A 13,731-nucleotide genomic window follows, 5' to 3' on the forward strand; every position below is an offset into this window, starting at 1 on the left:
GGTGGTCAGGGAAGGATTCTTTGATAAAGCAAAGGAATTAGCAATGTGGGTTTCTGGAATCAGACTGTCCCAAGAAGCGGGAACAGACAGAGCAAAGGCCCTGAGACAGCAGAGGTTTGGCAGGTTGGAAGAAGAGAAAGAGCCAGGAGGCCAGTGTGGCTGCAGTGAAGTGAGGGGGAGGTGAGTGGTGGGAGAGGAGGTCACAAAGACAGTCGGAGGACACCATAGAAAGAACTCTGGGTCTCCTCAGATGCTTCTGTGCAAACTCTAAGAAGGCTCACTCTGTGTGCTGTGGAGCATAAACTTCAGGGGGGAGGCAGGGCAGAAGCAAAGAGGTCAACTGGGGCCACTACAATAACTCATGGATCCTTAACTAGATGTAACGTATAGTTGATGTTTGACATATATTTTCTTTGACTCACATAAACTGCTTCTTTCCCTCCTTGGTGGAAATAAAGTTTCATATTCCATAGCTAACCACATAATACAGACTTTCTTAAATGGAACAGAATGCTGACTAAAGTTGTTACCAGTATATTCTTTTCATCCCATTCACCCTAACTTGAAGGAAATACAAGATTCTTTTTTTTCTGCATAAAATTCCTCCTAGCAGTCACCCTGAAATTTCTGAGAGATTGGTACAAAACTAGATTAGGAATTGAGAACTCTGCTTTATGAAACGTTTTCTCTTAGTAAAAGTGTGCTCAGTCATTTCTAAACTGTTCATATCAGACTTTCAGAAGTTATCCTTAAAAGGAATATTTGTGATTCTAATTTTCAGGGATTGAATCATATTCTGAATTATAGTATCTGGGAGTTTTCAGCTCTATTATTGTAAGATTGCTATTGAGTTTCTACTTTAAAGTTGGTTAAAAAAAAGAAAGAAAGAAAGGAAGGAAGAAAGAAAGAAAGAAAGAAAAAGAAAATGAAGAAAGCAAAATATGACATTGTATTTTTTGCTTCTGCCCGGCCTCCCCACCGCACCCCCAAAGTTTATGCTCCACAGCAGAGAAAATGAGCCTTCTAAAACTTAAAGTATACCATGTTCTCCTCAGAATCTGCACAGAGCCCTCTAAGGAGACCCCAGGTTTTTTCTTTCCCACAACTCACCTCCCGCCTTACTCCATTGTAGCCACACTGACCTCCTGGCTCTAATACATTGTATTATTTGTTTATAATATTCAGTGCCCCTCCCTACAGACCAGTTCCTGCAGAACAACTATACTTCCCTATCTGCTAACACGGGTCTTGACCATTTGACTTGCTTTCGCCAATGACATATGAATGAGAATGGCCAGTGCGACTCCTGCCAGAAACATTCAAAGCTAACACAGTCTCTCCCTTGCCTGTTCCCTCTGCCATGCGGCTGGCACATCCCAAATGGAGCTGCTCCTTCAGCTTAGGTTCTGGAATTAAAAACTACACTGAGCAGTGCCCAGGCAGCCTGCAAATAGTGACGTGAAGGAAACAAGGACTTGGTTTCTGTTAAGACACTGAGAGTTGGGGATTGTTTGTTATTGTAGCATCACTAAACCTAAGCTAACTGATAAAGGTATATACCTATATTTCACCCATTTTTGTATTAAATAGGTGCAGCCTTAGAGTAGAGTCTGTTGCTTTCTTACAAATCAGTATAGCTGGATTTGGATTAGTGTAAAAGGATCCGGAGAAAACTTTAATGGCACTTTGAAAACTTCTTAAAGTCTCAAGTGGTCTCTCTGTTCTCTCCCGCTTAGTTACACTTTGGGGATTTTCTAATCCAGAAAATCCCCAGGGTGAAATTTCATCTGTGACCTTCCCCTCCAACATGGAGCCAGGGATACAGAATATTTCCCTGTCCTCCTGAAAATACTAAGCTCAATTTTGAATAAAGACCTGTTGGCACGTGAGGTGGTGAAGAGAGACTTCTGAAATGCTGTGCCCTCAGCAGACGGGATGATGCTGGGAGTTGAGCTGGTCCCTACCCTTCCAACTTGCTTCCCAGATCCTGGGGTGAATATTGATGAGGACTATCGATAGCTTACCGTTTCAGGGAATGTCCTGAAGTTACATAGAGATCTTCCTAAATGTGAGTACATAACAGATCATTTGTAATTCCCCAGCTTAAAGGTCCTCCGTGCTTTACCAACGCACTTACAATAAACATCAGAACTCCTTCCCAGGCATGGAAGGATTGGCAGGACCCAGCCCCTGCCGGGCTCTCTGACCCACTGCCTGCCTCTCTCCCCCTTTGCTCTGTCTTCTCCATTCACACTGCTCTCCATTCAGTTTCCCAAACACATCAAAATATTTCCTGTGTGAGAGACTGCAATTACTGTTACTTCCTCCTAGAACATTCCTGATTCTTCACCTATTTTATTTTCCAAAGCATAAAAGACCCTGCACGAGCAGTGGGGGCTCCTGAAAAAGGCTGCTCTGAGTATGCTGCTCTCAGCAGTCCATGTGTATACTAGCCCAGGATAGACAGGAAAGCAGAGAAGACTGCCGGGGGAATCTGTCCTCCCTGGCTCAGGTTTTCCCAAACCCTTGCTTGCAGATTACTGCCGTACACACGCTTTGAAAAGGCCTGACTAACACCATCGAAAACCACCTCATGATTCAGAGTGCTAACTCCAATCAATATTAATAGTATACCTCTTTGTTTTCCAATTTTTCTGTCCCTTCCCAATGAACTGGAAGATTCGGAGTACATAAATTTTCCTGCACATGGCTGGCTATCCAGCCAAAGTGAGTGAGCTGTAATCAGAAGGCAAATCTTTTTATGACGGTGACTGGAGATGGCGACTTCCTGTAAGTGGCTGGGACTGCCACCAGCGTAATTTCTTTTGCACTTCAGGTCTAGCCTGAAGTGTAGCTATTTTAAGCCACATGTGTGATCGTTGTCACTGTGTGTTCCCTAAAACCTACACAGATCCTTCTGCAAGTATCTTGGTTCCCTTTATTTCTGCAGGTCCTCACCCCAAGGGGGAAAAGGATGAATTATTTCATTTCTCTCATTGAATTTTTCAGATGCTTGGGGACCATGCTTAGAGCAATCCAAACAGAAGAAAAAAAGAGTGTTGTTCAAAGACCATCAGTCCCAAAGCCTTCACTTGGCTTTAGAGTGAAGAAAAAGGCCCTTCTATGGGCCGTGGTCCATTAGAAAGGACTGAAGAGAAGTCTTCTTTCCATGACACTCTCATTCATAGCCCATAATGCTTCTCTCGACACTTTGCAGTGGTGTACTGCATGGAGCAATGTGCACGTGTTCACACACACACCTGCACGTGTGCCAGCCAAGGAAGGTGGAAGAGCTTCTTCTGGGAGCTGGCGATAAATCTCATTAGAGCTAAATACAGTGATAATCCCCATCAAGGGCTAAGCGAATACTTCATTCCCAGTTACTATCCCAAACTTGGGATGTTTTATCCTTTTTAAAACTTTTGCCATTATCAGTATTGTCTCTATTTTATGTACTCCCAATCTTCCAATGCATTACAAACAAGACAAAAAAAATTACTACTACTATGACTAATAATAAAGTACAGCATTCTGACTGCTTATTATGTGCCACGTGCTAAACAATTCACATGCTTTAATTTTTTAAATAACCCTCTGAGATGAATATGATTGTTGCTGTTGTTGTTATTATTATTATTATTTCCCACATCAGAAAACTAAGGCTTAGAGATGTTAAATAACATGTGCCTGGGTCTCACGGCGAGGCAGGACTGGATTTCACATCCAGGACCCAACTCCAGGACCCAAGCTCTTAAATAGAAATTGGGTTGTCTTACTATGGAAGAAAGCAGGATAGCAGAAAATTCACCATTTAAATAGAGCTAAGAGCAGTCACCATTTTACCTAATAACCCCAATTCTACCTAGCAGGCTTTCCCCTCTCATTGCAGTATAGATTGGGACAATTTCCCTAAAATCTTTTCTCATTTCTTGGTGACACGGCAGCCACATTACCTCACTTGCGCCCCCACCCATAGGAACAATCTGTAAGTGGCTCAATCTTATAATGAAACCCTTTGGGTAATCCCCTCAAACTCATTGGCAGGAGTCCAAGAGGGAAAATTCTTATACTACATTCCACTCTAAATTAAATAATATTTTAGTAAGAACCCAGTACATTCATAGTATGTGTGAATACCCCCCTTCCCACTTACAAAGTGAGAACAATTCTGGGTGAGATATTGCCACCAAGACAGACGATCTTCTCCATATCAGTACTGGGGAACCAAAGAAATGTCATAATCTGTGGCAGACCAACAAAATGCAAACCAGCCTCTCTGAAAGGACCTCATGAAATACTCACTTAGAAAAAGGAGCTCATGGCTTAGTCTCTACACACGCAAAGACCAGGGTTGAAATAATGCATTTTTCATAGTCACATTGCAGGGAGCATAGAATGCAGCTCTAAATATTAGAACAACAGAAAAATGACTTTTGAGGGAGTGCAAGGTGACAGCCAGGCACAAGATCAACCCTGACATGATCAGATACCTGTGTGATCAGCTGCAGACGTCACAGCAGGTGTGGGGCACCGGGCAGCCTCCTGGAAAATGTGACCAATAGTCAAGAACCCACCTTGGGACATACCTGTGTACACCAAGATACGATGCTGCCTAGTAGTATATTAATGATTTCCGAGGCCTGGCAATAACTCTCAGGATTTCTGCAGTAGAATTTCCAGGGTAGCACTCTGAGCTCTGTAGGAAGAGGCATGGGGGGAGTGGCAATGTCCCACATGTGGCCCTAGGGCCCCCTCCAGCAAACACCTTCCATTTCCTTAGCCACACTTAAATAATGTCCACGACTGGGTAGACAATGGGAAATGAAATAATTCAGTCACTTCCTTGAATCAGTCCCCTAATGTGTACTCGTCACTACCGAATTCCCAGCACACCAGAATTTCATTGCTTTTGCCTCTTGCAATTTTCTTTCATCTTTCCCAGAGGAAGTCTCTGCCCCAAAAGTGCACCTCTCTGTTGCTTTTTCTATACTACATGTCCATTCCTACCTCCTGGCTTCAGGGGAGGCTTGCTTCCATCCCAGAAGGCTCTTCAACCCTTCCCACAAACTCACACCCCAGCCCTTCATTAGAGTCCATCAGACTCTGAAGTTGGCTTGGAACAGATGAGTGCTTGGTTGTCGGTCCTCTCTGTCCCATTTGGTGAATAAAAGTTAGGCTGTGGGGGGTAACTGTGAGTAGGAAGAGAAAGCTTCCTTATCTTGTGGATGCTCATTTCTGAAAACTGGTGAACCTGAGTTGAATGCAAGGGCGGCCCATGAGGGACCAGTGAGTGTAACAATCTCTGTGTAGAGTTTTGAGCATGGGTCTCCTCCTCTGGACCATTCTGGGTGCTGGCAGGATGGCACGGACTCAAAGGGAGGGAGCATAAAACAGAAAAGTGGGAGAGTTAGGGAAAATGGGAACTGATCTGAGGTTGCTCTAAATCAATTAAAGGGTGACCAGTGGAAAAAGGAGAGGATTGTTTTACACTTTCTGAAATGTTGTGTGTCTAGGGACTGCCTGTCAACAAGATTATTTTCTTGCTTCCCACGTGGCCTTTCAGACATGGTAAAAAGAAAACAGCAGAGTTCAAAAGACGCTCAGCTGCTCCAGCCGTTCTTGATCCGAACTGGGTCCGTAGTTTCCCAGTGCTGGTTATCAGTACTGCACACATTTGCCCTTAAATAAAGACATTTTGCTCGCTCTATGGGTGTATATCTTTACTTCCCAACAAGTTTCTAAGTTTCTTGAAGGCAGGGCTTGTATCTCACAGCCTGGGACTTAAGCAGGTGCTCAATTTATAAATTATATAATTTCTAATAATATGTCTCTTCATCTGTTATTGTTGTCATGTTGCAGAGTTATTTTTGATTTGGGTTTTTTTTGTTTGTCTTTGTTTTTTTGTTGAACACAAATGTATTATCCTACAGTTCCAGAGGTCAGAGATCTGAAATGGTTCTTATGGGCTAAAATCAAGGTGTCAGCAGGGCTGCATTACTTCTGGAGGGCCTAGGGGAGAATCTGCTTCCTTGTCCTTTCCAGCTGAAAGAGGCTGCCCACCTTCCTTTACTATGGCCCCTTCCTCCATCTTCAAAGTCAGTAGCATAGTGTCCTCAAATCCCTACCCAGCTCTGACTCTCACTTATAAGGATCCTTGTATATAGGGCACATCTGGATAATTCAGGATGATCTCTCCATTTCAAGACCCTTAATTGACTCACATATGCAAAGTCCATTTTGCCATATTCACAGGTACCAGGGGTGAGAATGGACATGACAGAGGGGCTATTTTTTTGCCTGCCACAAGTGGGGAGCACTTACTATGCCCAGGCCTGAACTATCAGGAAAGAGAATGGATTCCAGAACCCAGAATGAGGGATGGCAGTGGAGACGTCTCAACCAGGGCCCAGGGGCGATTGTGGTGATCAAGACCAGCTTTCAATCCCATCCTACTTTGCAGAGTGTTTTTGAAATATTCTGACTTAAAGTAGAAGCTACACAATATATGAGTTGTGAACAAACAATAGAGTGAATGTTTAATTTTTTAAAAAATGTATTACAGTACAAGACACATTGCCATTAATCCCCCTCAAAACACTTCAAACACATTTATCCCATCGTTCTTGCCCCTTTCTGAAGCAGTTCTGGAATTCCTCTTTCGTGAGTGTCTTTAGTGGTGTTATCATGGCTGCCTCCCTGTCCTGAATCTATCCAACATGTTTACCTTTCATGGTCCTTTTGACTTTGGGGAAGAGCCAGAAGTCGCATGGTGCCAGATCCAGTGAATAAGGTGGATGAAAACACACTGTAATGTTTTTATTTGACAGAAATTGCTGTACCAGAAATGAAGTGTGACACGGAGCATTGTCATGATGGAGGATGAAACCGTTTGCCCATTTCATGTTAATGTGTTGTTTGTGATCCATGATTTAAAAAACACTTTAAAACATATCTTCTCTGAACCGTAGCTCACACCCGACTGACTGCATCGAACAAGGTGAAACTTGTCACACACTGTTACTAAGATCTGACGCGCCGCTTCCCATATTGAAGATCCACCCCCCACCCCCACCCCCCGCCTTTCTGCTGGATGGCACTCAGCAGCAGCATTTACCTTTTTTTTTTTTTTTTTTTTTTTTTATCACACCTCATACACATAAACGTAGCTTTAGGGGTCTTGAATGGAAAGAGTCAGTCCACATCAAGAGAGAGGCAGTCTAACACAGTAGAGAAAGCAGACTTCCTGGGTTGTAATCCCAGTGTTACCATGTACTATCTAGGTGACCGTCAGCAAATTACTTCATCCCTCAGAGTCCCCATCTGTGAAATAGGAATGATGATAAGAATATCTGGGTCATAGGGTGGTTGTGAGAATTTGTATCCACGGAACACTTAGCATGGCTAATACTGAGCATTACTGTCATTCTTCTTCAGAGGTTGCAAATGGATTTCAGGGAGAGACCTCTCCACATTGCAGACAGACGAAACAAAAAATGGTTTCAAAAATAGAAGGTACAAGGTTAAAACCACAGGTCCTGATTTTCAGACTTCTTTCTCATATTGGGCAACTCTATGTGGACTCCTTACAGAGTACAGAGCAAGCAGGATTTACACATTTCACGTGCACATCTGGAAAGTCCAGCTAGTTCTCAACACATACTTGTCTAATTGAAGCAACAGCTCTGTGGATAGATTTAAAATACATCCACAATGTTTTTGATGTGCCTCCCTTCAAGAGGTGAAGACTAATTCCCCTCCCTTCAAGTATTGGCTGGACTTAGGGACTCACTTCTAATGAACAAAATAAAGCAGAAGTGATGCTGGGCAACTTTGGAGACTAAATCACAAAAGGCACTCCTTGCTCCTTCTCTTGGATCACTCTCTCGGGGGGAAATGAACGGCCACATCATGAAGACACACAAGCAGCCTATGGAGAGACCCATGTCCCGAGGAATTGAGGCCTCCTGCCAATAACCATGTGAGTGCAGCATCTCAAAAGCAGATCTTCCAGCCCCAGTCAAGCCTTCAAATGAATGCAGCCCCTATTGACATTCCGACTGCAGCCATGAGAAACTCTGAAGCAGACCACCTAGAGAAGCCATGCCCAGATTCCTGAAATTCAGAAACTGAAATAATAAATATTTGTTATATTAAATCACTAAGTTGGGGGGTGATTTGGTACGCAGCAATAGAAAATCAATGGGAGGTTTTTGTTGATAAGTTATCAAACAATCCATCTCATTCTTTTACTAGTATCATCTTGAAACTTGTTTCAACATCATGCCTATGTGACTGCTTGTACACATCGCGACAGCTAGGGGTTCCCTTTGCACAGACCTTTTTCAGATACACACGACATGCCTTGGGTGTGTCCTGTTACTACAGGTGGCCAGAAGACCCCTTGCTATCTTTGAGAGGTCTACCAAGGACTTAAGAGAATTTTCCTAATTCATTTTGAAATAAATCCCTAATCTAACAGAAACTGTCATTCTCTGGCAATGTGTGTGAGCACACATATACACACAAACTTACAAAGGACTGCAGTTCATTCAATCATTAATTACTAATAAATAGCTAATTAATCATGGATGCATCAGGCACCAATCTTTACGAAGATGAAAAAGCATAGCCTGTGCTCTCAGGAACCTACAAGATAATCACTATAATGTAGTTATGTCTGAACTGTAGTGGAGCAGCATTACAAGACTCCTGGAGGACGGTGGGGAGACTGTGTGGGCTTCAAAGAAGAGTGTTTGCACTGAGACGCCATTCTAATTTTTAAAAAGCATTTTGTAGCAGTTTCAGGACCCCTACCCTTGCCCTGAGTGGAAAATCAGAAGAAAAAGAGCATGATGTTTCTGATCTGCAGTATTGTACAATGCCTAGTGGAGTATTCAAGTTCAACAAAAGCACCAAATAATAACAACCATAATCCAGGACGTCAGCATTAGGCCTGAACACCCCCTTGGTTCCTATGAAAGGTTGGAGTCAAGTGCTCAGTGCCGGGCAGGGTCACGGCACACATTTCTTTTTCTTGGCAGCCTTTGTTCCAGGTCAGTCTGAAAGGTACACAATACTGCCTGAGCTCAGAGGCCGGCAGAACTCACATAACAGGTGGAATTATATATCAGTAAGAGACTTACAGAGTGTTTATTCACTTGCCAGATTTATTTATCAGGTATGGGATTGAAAGGATTTCCCCACAGGATATGTAGAGATTAGTGTGCAGTGAAAATGCTTTTTCAACAAACTCTTCCACTAATCAGGTCTTGGTTTTCGTATTCAGGCAGAATGTGCTTGTTGCCCTTTGTTGGCATTTCTGGCAGGAACGAACATACACGCTGACAAACAAAGCAAGCTGAAATGTGGACATCTATCTGTCACTCTGAAGAGCAGCTGTCTGTCACTTTTTACGAGCCCACAAGCATATTTTAATATTATGTTAGAGTAGTATATTTATGACTAAACAATTCTAGGTCTACCTGAGCCGAAAACATCTGAATGAGGAGGGAAAATTTCTTTCACCCACGGCTTTGTCTACCTGCAACCAATCATTACATGATTTCCAGAAGCTTCTCATACTCACCCTGGGTATAAGCCAAGCGTTCATTAAGAATCTGCCGCCTCTAAGCTTAAAAATGCAGCCAAACCTTCATGGGTCTCTTGAAGGGCAAGTAAGTCCAGAGCAAGAATAAGGCCAAGCAAGCTTATACAACTCGCTCCTTCCCTGCGTCTACAGTGAGGCCAAAGCAACCAGATGAAGAGTGAAAATGTCACCCCCTCATCTGGCCTAGTTGATGTTAAACATCTGGATGTTACATAATAAGCCATTAGGGTCGTTTTACTTGCTTTCCTTTGTTCTCTTTTAAAAAATAGTCCTACTAGTTTAAATCTGGTTTTTAAACTCTAAATTTCCTATCTTTTCCATAAGCTTTTGGAGTGGACTGGTCTTGATTATTCTTTTCTATTAAAAACTGTATAGTAAAGCTCCGAGAGCTTTAAAATCAAGCTGATAACCACCAAGGTAATCTCTGATCCCTCCTCAGAGTCCTCAGGTTTCCATCCATCACGGGCAAATGGCCTGACCACAAGAAGGAAAACACCAGCGCGCTGAGGGTCGGAGGTGCCAACAACCTACACTTTGAAGAACACTTGCTTCTGCACAGTGGCTCAGTTTTACACAAAGGGGAATGATAGCAACTGAAGGGATTTCCTTTTGTTTAGTTCCTTACAATTATTCAAAGTACCTTGAGACAGGACAATGGGCTAGAAAGCGCTCTCAGGCCACAGCGGACCATAAGATCACCACGTTTTTGTTCAAACACAAGGTGTAGCCATGAGGGGCGAGCACCCTGGTTCTCGCTCTATACCACGCACTCTCCTGCTTGACCTTGCTCCAGGCCTCCCTTAATTTTTCAGGAACTGGTGTGTCTTTCTCTGCTCACTTGCATCTGTGTTAACTTTCCTGGCTACTCTCTTTTCTGAGTCTTGGTTACTCCTATAGCTCACGTACTGCCATCTATTTACCCCTAACGAAACAAGCACATCAGCAAAACAGTGAACCACTGTATCTTGGGCACTGGGGCAGGAACATTCTCTTGGAGGAAGGCATTATCTCCAGACTACTACTTAGGCTCAAGGAGATTAAGTAACTTGCCTTCTAAGTGGCCAAGCTGGAATTTGAACTCAGGTCTCTTGGTAGAAATAGTAGTGTACAATCGTGGTTAAGACCTTGGCTTTTGAAGTCAGCGGACCTGAAGTCAGCTGCAAATTTGAACTCCGCCACTTAACTGTGTAATTTTGAGAAAATCATTAAATTTCTCTAAACCGCACTTTCCTTATCTATAAAGTGGAGGTAACAAAAAAAAGTGTCTCCACAGGGTTTTGTGATAATGAGAAAGTGAACGTACAGTACTTGGTATTGTGACTGGCATACCATACGCTTTTAATAATTATTAGTTACCATTATTAGTATCCATTAGATTTGTTATATTCCACTCCATTGCACAACTTCCACAAGAACATTCTGCTTGTTGCTGTTAGGCTGCAAACAAACTACCTTAAATTATTCTACATATAGTGGCAAATAACAACACCCCAATGAACACTGGCTGAAACCATAGGGATTTTTATTGTTTCCTCAGCAAGAAGTCTGAACGTAGATGGTCCTCAGGTAGGTTTGGTGGCTTAATGATACCATCCAGGAATCAGGCTCATCTATTATTTCTCATGATTATAACATGTCTACCACCGCTCCAGACATCCTATCCTCATGTGCTAGGAGGGAAGGGCGGAGGACAAAAAGAACTTTCTCCTCATGTTCCTCAATTTTATCAGAAAAAGAGATTTTTGAGATGCTTCCAGCAAACTTTACCTTACATTTATTTCCTTGGTCAAAAGTGATTATATGTCTACCCCTAATCCTGGCAAAGGAAAATGGGATTGCCATGGTTACCTGCAAACTTTTTCTGTAAAGGGCCAGATAGCAAATAATTTAGTCTTTACGAGCCTTCAGGTCTCTACTACAACTACTTAACTCCACTGTTGTAGCACGAAAGCAGCCATAAACAAGAGGTAAATAAATGAGTGTCTGTGTTCCAATAAAATTTTATTTACCAAAAGAGTCAGCAGCGGAATTTGGCCAATCCCTGCCTTAGACCAATGATTATTCATCAGTGTCACTGAGTGCGTGGCTGCCTAGATTCAAGTTGGGTTCCATTAGCAAGGAAGAAAGGGGAATGATCATTGGGCAGGGGTATGCCCCCAGCACATGGTCCCAAAGCACTCTGGGGAAAGAAGAGAGGTTTGAAGCTGTGAGGAGCAGATCTGGCACTGTCAGGAAGCTGGAGACTATACTTATAGAGAGATACAAAAGGAACACACTGTTCGAGGGCTCCCCAGTGTCTAGTATACTAGTGGTTCATATTGCTTTGAAAGACTCTACGGTTTCCCGAGGAGTACCTTGGGTGTGTGTATGAGGGACCACATTGAAGGAGCCAGTCCCAGGCCCCCTCCCCCATGACTTTAGCCTTTTACATTTATCTGTTCTACATATTGTGTTTCTGTTTAGGGGGCCTTTTTAGGGGGGAAGCAGAGAAAAATCTCTCACGATTAAAAAAATTAGGAACCAGTGGCCTAGAAGATAAAGATCTAATCTTCCCATAAAACACCCCCTTCTAATTATATCTTCCGTGATAACACTAGATAAACTCTGCCCCCGTGAGACGCTCTTTTCAAGTAGGCCAAGTGTTTCTCATGTTATTCTACCCTTGTGCCTTTTCTTCAGCTTTGCGCCCCAGCTCATCTGCATGGCCACGACTCCCCCTCTTAATTCTACACAAATGGAAAGTTTCCCCAACACACAAGGCTCTTTGTCGGTTTAACATACCTATTTTACACTTACTGTGAGCAAGTCACCAAGTTACATACTTGGTATGAAAGGGAATATAAAGAAGTACAAGATACAGTCTCTTTCCTCACATTTCATAATCTAGTTGTACAGAAAGAATATAATGAAAATTCAATTTAAAGTGATGAGCTTGGTTAGAATATACATACATATATATATATATATTTATACATATATTTATATATATATATATATATATATATATTTATACATATATTTATAGATAGATAGATAGATAGATAGATAGATAGATAGATAGATAGATAGATAGATAGATAGATAGATATTTCCCCCCAAAAAAAGAATGTATCATTCCAAATGACTTTTACCTTGCCTAGATTCCTTGGAATACTTGCTTTCTAGTAAGGCTGCCATGATTCACCTTTTGGAGGAATTTTCTCCTTTGGAATTATATTTAGATCCAGTTTTTTAAACCACCGAAGAAAACCAGTGTCATTCAGTTACAGCGTACTGTATTTCCATTAACCCAAAATGGTTTCTCTTACCTTGATCTCTGGCTTTTTCACTGGACTCCAGATGAATTCTGGATAGTTACAAAAGTCATGTCCACCTTCAAAAGATCAGTTGGGAGCACTGAAGGTATTTAACAGATGTGCCACAGGTTCTGAAGTTGTTTCCTCAGAAGACACCTTTACTGTCTAGGGCAATGGCCAGTCTGCAGCCAGGACCACACCCCTGAAAATGGAGCAGGAGAGGCTCCTGCAGCTGTCACAGTCAAGGAAGTTTCTAAACAGCAACAGTTAGAGTTGGACCTTGAAGTTGGGTAAAGTGTGGTGAAGAATAGGAATAAAGATTCACAGATGGGGAAGCACCTTAGTTCCACCCCTAGAATGAAGTCTGGATTGCAATCCTGGTTCTTCCATTTACTAGCTGTGGACCTCGAGCTATTTACTTAACCTCAGTAGGCCTCATCTTTCTCATCTATGAAATGGGAATAATAAGACTATTGATCTCTCAAGGCTGTTGTGCAGACTAAATGAATTAATACGTGTAAAACACTAAGTACGATATGAATGTTTGCCGCTGTCAGTGTTATTAATTTCCATCTCTGAATGAAATCAGCTTTCCTGTCCATCCTCAGGGATTCATGCATTGCCTTATTTTTCAGATATTAAAAAGCTTATTCCAATCAAAATTAAAAACTTGACCATTTCATTCATCAGTGCTTCTCTCCTCCCACTGACAACTAGAGGCTGGCTTAGGTTTGGAATCTTGTGGTTGGGAGAGGGACATAATCATTGTTTCCTTCTTAGATCCTGCCATCTTCTCCGGTCACAGGCTGGTGGTTCAGGTCTCTCAGA

Source organism: Rhinolophus sinicus, chromosome 14, assembly GCF_057876585.1.
Source record: "Rhinolophus sinicus isolate RSI-liver-muscle chromosome 14, RSI-T2T, whole genome shotgun sequence".
In the NCBI taxonomy this organism is placed as follows: Eukaryota; Metazoa; Chordata; class Mammalia; order Chiroptera; family Rhinolophidae; genus Rhinolophus; species Rhinolophus sinicus.